Below are 8,627 nucleotides of genomic sequence, written 5' to 3' on the forward strand. Positions count from 1 at the left end.
GGACACTTATGCACAGAGCGAAGAAACAGTATAAAAACTATGTAAGAAATTATTTTAAAATTGACGTAGAAAAAAGTCCACAATGACCACATACCAGACGTTCGAAGGACATCGGAAAAAAGACGTCATCTGACGTCACAGTCTGCACCTTCAGGGGAGCAAAATTGGACGTGCAAAAATGATGTAGAAAAGACGTCGTTTCAACGTGTCTATGCGCAGTGGGAAAGAGAAGTCGCAATTCACACTTAATTCTAGACATTAGCATTAGGCTTTTAAAGTGTTGATAATGAAGGAATTTAATTATTTAGGCTATATGTAGTAATATTTCTGTCATAAAAGTTTATTACTAAACATTTAATTATTTCAATAATTGAAGAAATAAAACGCTACCTCGGTTGCGGCCAGCTTTATATACTAATACAATCTAAATACAATCTTCAAACGCATGTTCATTTGTTGTCATGAACAAAATGTTCAACTTAATGTTAAATTCCACGGGGATCTTTGGATACAACCTTTGCAACATTTCGACAAATAAATGATCTGATCTGGTTTTACAATTTAATTCAGGGCGATTTAGCCTAGACTACATTTAATTATAGCGAGATTTTCACCCTTGTCCGTTCCTCATTGGGAAGCACTCACATGATCGCTAAACATGTTTGAGTAGATCCTCTGCACCTCTCGGTTTCATACGGATTACCTAATCAGATAACATTTATTAAATATTTAGACATTTAAAGGCTATAGACATAGCCGATTTCTTATCATGACTGAGCGGAGGCAAGTGGCTTTCGGTTCATTTTTGTGACACGCAGTTCCCGGAGACAGAGCTAGACGACATATAAACTTTTGTCGTTAGCCTAATATGAATACAAGTTTACAGTTTTGAACAATGTAGGCTACTCTACTCTGATCTGTATGACTAAAAAACTACGGAGTAGCCTATTAGGGCCTAAGTTATAGCTGTTATGAGAAAAATAAATCCAAATGAACGCGCCGCCGCGTCTGCCGAACACTAATTCAACATGCCAGAATAAAACCCAACTTTAGAACAATGCATAGCGCCACTCGGCGTGGTGTGCCAAAATACTTAATTATAAACTTCAATATTCATTTCATTCAAAATAATCTCAAAACGCTTTGTGACATTTTGAAAAGCTGTGCATGCATTAAGGCCACTGGAACCATGAACGTAACTGAAACTGGTTCTGATTTTATTGTTTGTCGTTTAAACGTGCCTGTTGCATATCTTTATTTTATATATTTTAAATGGTCTATTGGTGAAGTAATTTATAGCATTGATTACTGTGGAGGGAGGGGGGATTAAAATAATTCAGCAGAAGCAGGGATGTTTAGACCAGAAGGAAATCCCCGTCCCCCTGGCAAATCGCACCTTGCTTAAAACCATGTTTTTACAAACTCTTTATAGGCTAGGAACCCCCCTGTTAAAAACAGTCACCACGCAACCCATTGTTTGTAATATGATTAGAGTATGGTATGAAGTTAGAGAGTACAAGAAAATAGCTGACTCTTTATCCCAGTTTAGCCCAATTTGGGGTAACACATTATTCAAACCAGGGGCGAAGGACTCAGGATTCCGACTGTGGGTTAAAAAAGGATTAAGGATAATTAGTGATCTTTTTGAGGAGGGAACGTTGTTGTCGTTTGAGCAGATATATACTAAGCATAACATTCCAAGAAAACATTTCTTTAACCCTCTGGGGACTAAGCCCTTTTTGGTCCGTTTTCTCTATTTTTACATTTGGGCTTATAAACCATATGTAATGGAGATGGAACAACATGTGTTTGGTATCTATGGATTCAGAAGACCCTAAGCTAACATAAGCATGCATGTAATGTGTTTATAAAGGAAGTATGAGTGAAAAATGTACAATAATCGAGAGAATTTCAAAAACGAAAATTCGATTTTTGCCATTTATTACTGAAAATCTATTATTGATATTAGGGCTACATCAACTAACATACAATAACATTTTATTAAAAACAAAATGGGTGTACACGAAGAAATATGGAAGCCGTTTAATTACTACATTAACAACAATAATGTTGGTCATTTATTACAGGAGGAGTAACTATGTATTAGTGTGTTTTTTGTTTTTGTTGGAAAATGTAACTTTTATGTGTAAAGTACAGTAATGTATATTTGGTTTTTGGGTACAGTGCAATAACTGTTTTGCAATTAGATTGATTCTTGTCTGAGACTTTTGTGTATTTCTATAATGTGTTCTCTTTTTGGGGTGGGGAAAATAATGATGAATTATGCATTATGTAGGTCTTATGTATCTGACCTCTATCACTTTGTTTGTGTAAACAAAGAGACATCTCATCAAACACAAGTATGGAATGCAGCAGGGCTCAATATTAGGTCCTTTGCTTTCCCCAAGGAACATTATCATTAAATTTCCTCATATGACCAAACTGCGCAACTCTCCAAGTTAGCAGAGTTTATTATTGATATTAGGGCTACATCAACTAACAGATAATATTGACAAAAAAGAGATTATAATTGGTTGAAAATAATCACCAATACATTTTATTATTGACTAATAATGTCTGCATGCAGTGAATGGAAAAACCTCCACCATTCATGTCACTTTACAGTAGTGAATAGAGCCTTCCATAGACAAAACACTGCAATGGATGGCACAGAATTTTACATAACATTTGCATTTATCCATTTAGCTTTTATCCAAAGAGACTTACAATACAGTAACAAGCAATTGGTCAACACTATTCATAGAAACAATGACTGGAATTGTTAGAAATCTAGAATGGGAAAGTACAAAAAGCTAGAGGTGAAATACAAAAAAGGGGGGTTTAAGTTTATATACAGCTTGCAAAATCTACAAAATGTTAATTTTAACAATATGCATAATAAAAATGGCATGTTTTGTTATTTAGTCCTGCCCTGAATAAGATCTCTTACACGTTTACATATAGATCACAAGACAAAATAGTAGCTGAATTTCAGTGATGGGAATAACGGCGTAACTTTTTTCAGTAACGAGTAATCTAATTGATAATCTTCCCATCTTAATAACGCTGTTACTGTTACTGCCAAAAAATGCGTTCCTATAATTGAAGCTGTTTTCACACTGCACGCGCTAGCGTTTGGTCTATGTATGGTCCTGGAGGCAAAAATAGACCCGGCGCCGAAACGATCGCAGCACTGCTGCTTCTGCGCATGCTGCTTGCGGTTTGAATGCTCTAATCTGTTAACATGGGCGCCGAAAAAAATACGCACTGCTCTGCAAGGAGTGCAGTATGAAGCGGGCGTGAGCTGAGAGGCAAACATATATTTTTTTACTGTTCTTCCTTGGTATACCTCATATTGTTACACTGTTCAACTTTTTCGAGGAAGAAAATACTTGAAGTACAGCAGTGGTGGGCCGTGCATTTCACACCTAGGCCTTCAGTGATGTCGACCCTGAATTAATCACTTTTAATAGTGTAGCAGCGCACGCACATACTCTCTATAATTGTTGTGAAATTCCTGTTTTTATTTTGCTCCGGCAGTTATAGTTATATATATATAGTGAGTTCGGAAAAGTTTGGGTAGAGAGAAATGAGCGAGTGGGTTCGGCTTTTGTGTTACAGTGGTCCCTTGGTTATTGTACAGTGGTTCTTGTGTTCCCATTATAAATTCAGAAATGGATCCTCCCTTGTCTTATCCTTCAATGGTTACAATAGTATTGTTTGAAAAAATAAGTTGTTTCGATCGTAAATTTACAATAAAAATTAGGAAGAAAATCATATTCACCATGGACAAAAACGGGGGCAAAAAAATGCATTACTCCAAAACTACTGATTATTTTTTTTACACAAAATCCATCCTAATTTCTTTAATCTCTCTCACTTTAATTGAGTCTGTCCCGTCGTATTTCTGGCATAAGTTTTAATTCGCTTTAGTGCTGAGAGTGTCTGCTCGATAGAAGCAGTAAACAGGGAAAACACAGCTAAACATGACGATGTGTAACGTTACAGCTGACACAAGCTCTCACACAGATTTTTTAACTATATCCAGGGGTGCACATTACTTTTTCAGTGAGTTACTCAGATGAGGACCAGGAGATGGTGTTTGGTACTCACCCCATATGTAGCGTGGCCACAGCTGTCAATCATGACGTCACATTTCCGTTTTTATAGCATAAAATAACTAACTAAAACCAAACTTATAAAAAAAAATAAACGAACACTTAAATTTACATCAGCGTGAAAAGAACGACTTAAAATGATAGAAAACACCTTTGGAAAAAATGTATTTGAAGTGTTATTTGATTGTTCAGATATATTTATTTGTATAAATTAAATATAATTAGTCCTTATTAAAGATATTAAAGAGCAGTGAATTTTCTCTTTTTATTTTGTTGTTTGATCAATATTAAGTGTACAGAAGGCATTAGGTTTATTACGCACTGTCACTTAAGGGGTGTGCAGATCCAATTGCACATTGCACTGATGCACTGTACGTTCTGTAAAGACATAACCGACTGTTTTCGTGAATACTCTCCAAAACGGACATTTAGACATAATGTTGTGTGTATTTGTCCATTCAGACGCGAAAGAGAGCTCGATTCAATCCTTGCGCGCAGCGCGCTGTGTCTATGTGCGGGGCTGCACACTTCGGGTCGTGTGTGTGTGTGTGTGTGTGTGTTCGCACAGAAAAACATACCGAATAAAGCTGTCTTTCGCGTCGTCACTCTTATTCAGATCTATCCATATGTCTGCTCTTCTCTTTCTCCCAGACGTTTACATTTTTTAACGATTTGAGACATGCATGAAGCGCATGCCGACTCGGTAGATCAGCACGTTACAATTCAAATGTGCGCATCTTCCACAAACGCAAATCAGTTCTGACTGGATCACTTCCCCAATCGTCCCTCCCTTACATTTCCGTCTAGTTTTTATTCATCATAGTGGTCGTCATTTAAAACAAGGTTTTTATTTAGTTATCGTCTCGTTTTCATCTGTGGAAAAATTTTATTAACACTGCCTAGGTTGCATTTTGGCGACAGTACGCAAAGGCGCGTAGTAACACAAGTGGCATTACGCATTCCTGATTTTTGTCGCGCATGCGTACCTGCGTACCAGTTATGTGCACCCCTGACTATATCAATGAGATCAGCGGGACTTTTGCCTTCAAAATCAGTCCTGGCATACATTGCAGTCAGTCCTGTTTTTACCCGGACAGATCGACAGAGTTCCGTGACTCTGCGTAAGCTGGATAAGGGATTTTTTCCGGTAGGTTTGAACCTGCTGGTGGTCGAGGAAGGAAAGAAACATTAATTTGTGGGTTGAAAAACTATAAAATTTACAAGAATATATTTTAGTTTACACAGTTCGCTACAGATGCGGTTAGCTAGCTCTGACTACCAGTAATAGTAGTACGCTCTGATCATCCAATCAAAGGGCGTTAAAATGCCTACGTTATTGTATGCCTGCAGTCAACTCGAAATCTGATTGGCTGATTAAATCTGACTGATTATCTGGGGTGCGTTTCCCAAAAGCATCGTTAGCCAACTATGGTCGCAAGTTCCATTGAACTCTATTGGTAACGACAGAACTTGCGACCATAGTTGGCTTCGGGAAACGCACCCCAGATTGGTTAAAGCAACAGTTTCATTGCCATTCATTTTAAGCTACAGGCGCCCGCACTATCGATTCTGAGGGCCTCGAGACAGCTATATTTGACCCTGGCAACACATGATGGCTGAAATATGATTGGATAAAAGCGCTAAAATAAATACACTACGGGAAGCAGCGCAACCAAGAGAAAAGCTATGAAATTAAGAGAATTGGGACTATTGGGAATAATTTAATACTCATTCATAAAAATATATATATTAAAGTGCAAGTCAGTGATTCTGCCCACCACTAAAGTACAGTATATCTATTCTACCAATTGTCTGAAGTTTTTGTTTTGTTTTATTTGCACTACAAAGAGTGTATATATTTGTTATTTCTATTTTGGTATAGTGCTTAACAAGCATAATTTAATTTTGCCCAGTTGTGGCCCATTGAGGGGCAATACATTTCAAAAGTTCCAAAACATCTGTTGTGTTATTTGTATCGATCCACAATATAAACATAGCCTAATATCTACATACATGGCATTTGATTGGAGGCTAGTCTCACTTTGTCCCACAGCAACATTACAATAGTTTAGATTTGTGTACATTGTTTCTGTTATTAATGTATTGTATGAAGTGTCCATTTCATTATAATATTCAGATTTATCATAAATAATTGAACATGCACATGTATTTTAAGTTCTGTTAAAGAGGGGTGGAGGTGGGGTCACATTTGAGCATTTAAAAATGTACTTGATAGTAATGCAATAGTTACTTTCTGAAGTAACTAGTTACTTTTATAATTTGTAACTGAGTAACTAATTTAGTTACTTTTTGGTAGAGATGCTCCGATCAGCATTTTTGGGGCCGATCACCGATTACCGATCACCAAAATCATGATCTGCCGATTGCCGATCACTGCCGATCACAGAATGGCAGAGGAATGGGAATCTTTTATCTATAATCTAGTTTGCAGAGTTTGCACCATTTGTAGAAATGAAACTACCTGTAACTATGAGGTGGCAATAACTATTTTTTTCTGGAACAACCAATTATGTAAAACACCCCAAAACCAGTAGGTTGTTAATCAGACAAAAATTCATGAAAGACCTTTTGAAAGTCAAATTTCACATAAAGATTGAAATTTAAGACCTACTACCATTATCCAGCAAATAAATAAAATTAGCATCAATGCACTTTTTGTTTACATAAGCATTAAAATAATAACAAATTATGGCTAGATTTTAAAAGATTGTCTTGCAACATGTTATCTACTAACATGTACAAGTGCAAATAAAGTTGACAAAAAAGGTTTTATAAAAAGATTAGTCAAAAAAAGATAAATTACTGGCATTTACAATGCACATTATTTTATCTTTTATTATTAATAGTAAAATTCGGTCCGATTTTCCTGTGGCGTCTGTCGTCGCTATGCAACCATGCACTGCGCTCTCCACAACGACAAAGAAGTTTTAGTAGCTTTTGCTGAATTCTGAAGTTGAGGTGAACGACCTGTGCCTTAACACAGACAAGACAAGAGAAGTAATCATGGACTTCAGGAAAAATCCACCCCCCCTGCATCCCATCATCATCAAGGGGACTGAGGTGGAGAGGGCTGACAGTTACAGATTCCTGGGACTACAAGTAACATCAGATCTGAACTGGACTTTGAACACTGCTGCCACAGTGAAAAAAGCCCAGCAGAGACTGTATTTCATCAGGCTGCTCAGAAAAGCTGGTCTGCACTGTCGCCCTCTCACCCAGGTCTACAAAGGACTGATAGAGAGCATCCTCACTACAGGCATCACTGTATGGTATGGAAACACCACACAGACAGAGAGGAAGGCTCTGCAAAGAGTCATAAAGACTGCAGAGAGGATTATTAGAACAGAACTCCCCTCCATGGACACAATCTACACACAGCGCTGTCAGAAAAGAGCAGAGAGAATTACCAGAGACACACTACATCCAGCTCACTCCCTGCTCACACAATAAAACTGCACATACAATCTCAGGCATAGACGAGCGGACAGCAATTACCACACATAGAACACGCTTTTATAAGAGCTTTTTCCCAGCCACAGTGAGACTCTTGGCCAAAACAAAATGAACTATTGTCTCCAGGGACTGTGCAATAATACTAGTGCACTTTATTTTTTTTATTTATTTATAACGTAACTTTGTACTATAATATAATATATCATGTTGTCTATGGGGCCTGTGCAATATACTTGTGCAATTTTATAATGCAAATTTACACTTATAATGAGTTTTGTGCAATTTATAATGTATAATGTTATAATGTTTTAAAGATTTTTGTCTTCCTTGTGTGTCTTTTAAACGTGACTTGACTCTCTGAGCAATAACCGCACAAGAGTTCCTATGTGTGCAAACACAAATGGCAAATAAAGTTCTTGAATCTTGATATTTTATATCTCGCTGCGCGTGGAAAAAAACGGCCGCATCGCTTCTATAATGAGCGCGCTTGCCGCACGCCTACATTTGAAATAACGAACTTGAGCGCGCAAAAGACGCGATATGTAAACGGCCCCTTGGCGAGCTCCCTGCAGTCAGGCCACGAGCTACTGCTCGCGAGCGCCGTGTTGGAGACCCCTGCTCTCTAGACAGTGCCGCCGCTCCCACCACGCGCATCATCACGCGCTGTGCGCAGAGCTGAGGGAGCACCAAAAAAATAGCCTCCCGGAAGTTCCGGGAGTCTCCCGCATATTGATAGCGGCTCACTGATGCCCGCGAATTAGTTAAAATCTCCGGAATCTAGAGCGAGCGCGCCCGCGAGACAGAAACTGTACTCCAAACCGCGTAGCGCGTGTGTAACCGGTGGCTCGCGACACCAGTTATGCACTTGTCTGCGTTGTGTGTGTAGCTTTGTCGAGACAGACACGGGACAACAGGCGGCAGTTTTGCTGGATCTTTTATCTGATTCTGATGTACAAACAAAACAAAATCAGCCTCTTAGTGAGAATCACCCTCGGTTACTCTCTCCAGTGCATTAACAATGCCAAGAGCAATAAA

Source organism: Phoxinus phoxinus (genome assembly GCF_949152265.1).
Source record: "Phoxinus phoxinus genome assembly, chromosome: 9".
Classification (NCBI taxonomy): Eukaryota; Metazoa; Chordata; class Actinopteri; order Cypriniformes; family Leuciscidae; genus Phoxinus; species Phoxinus phoxinus.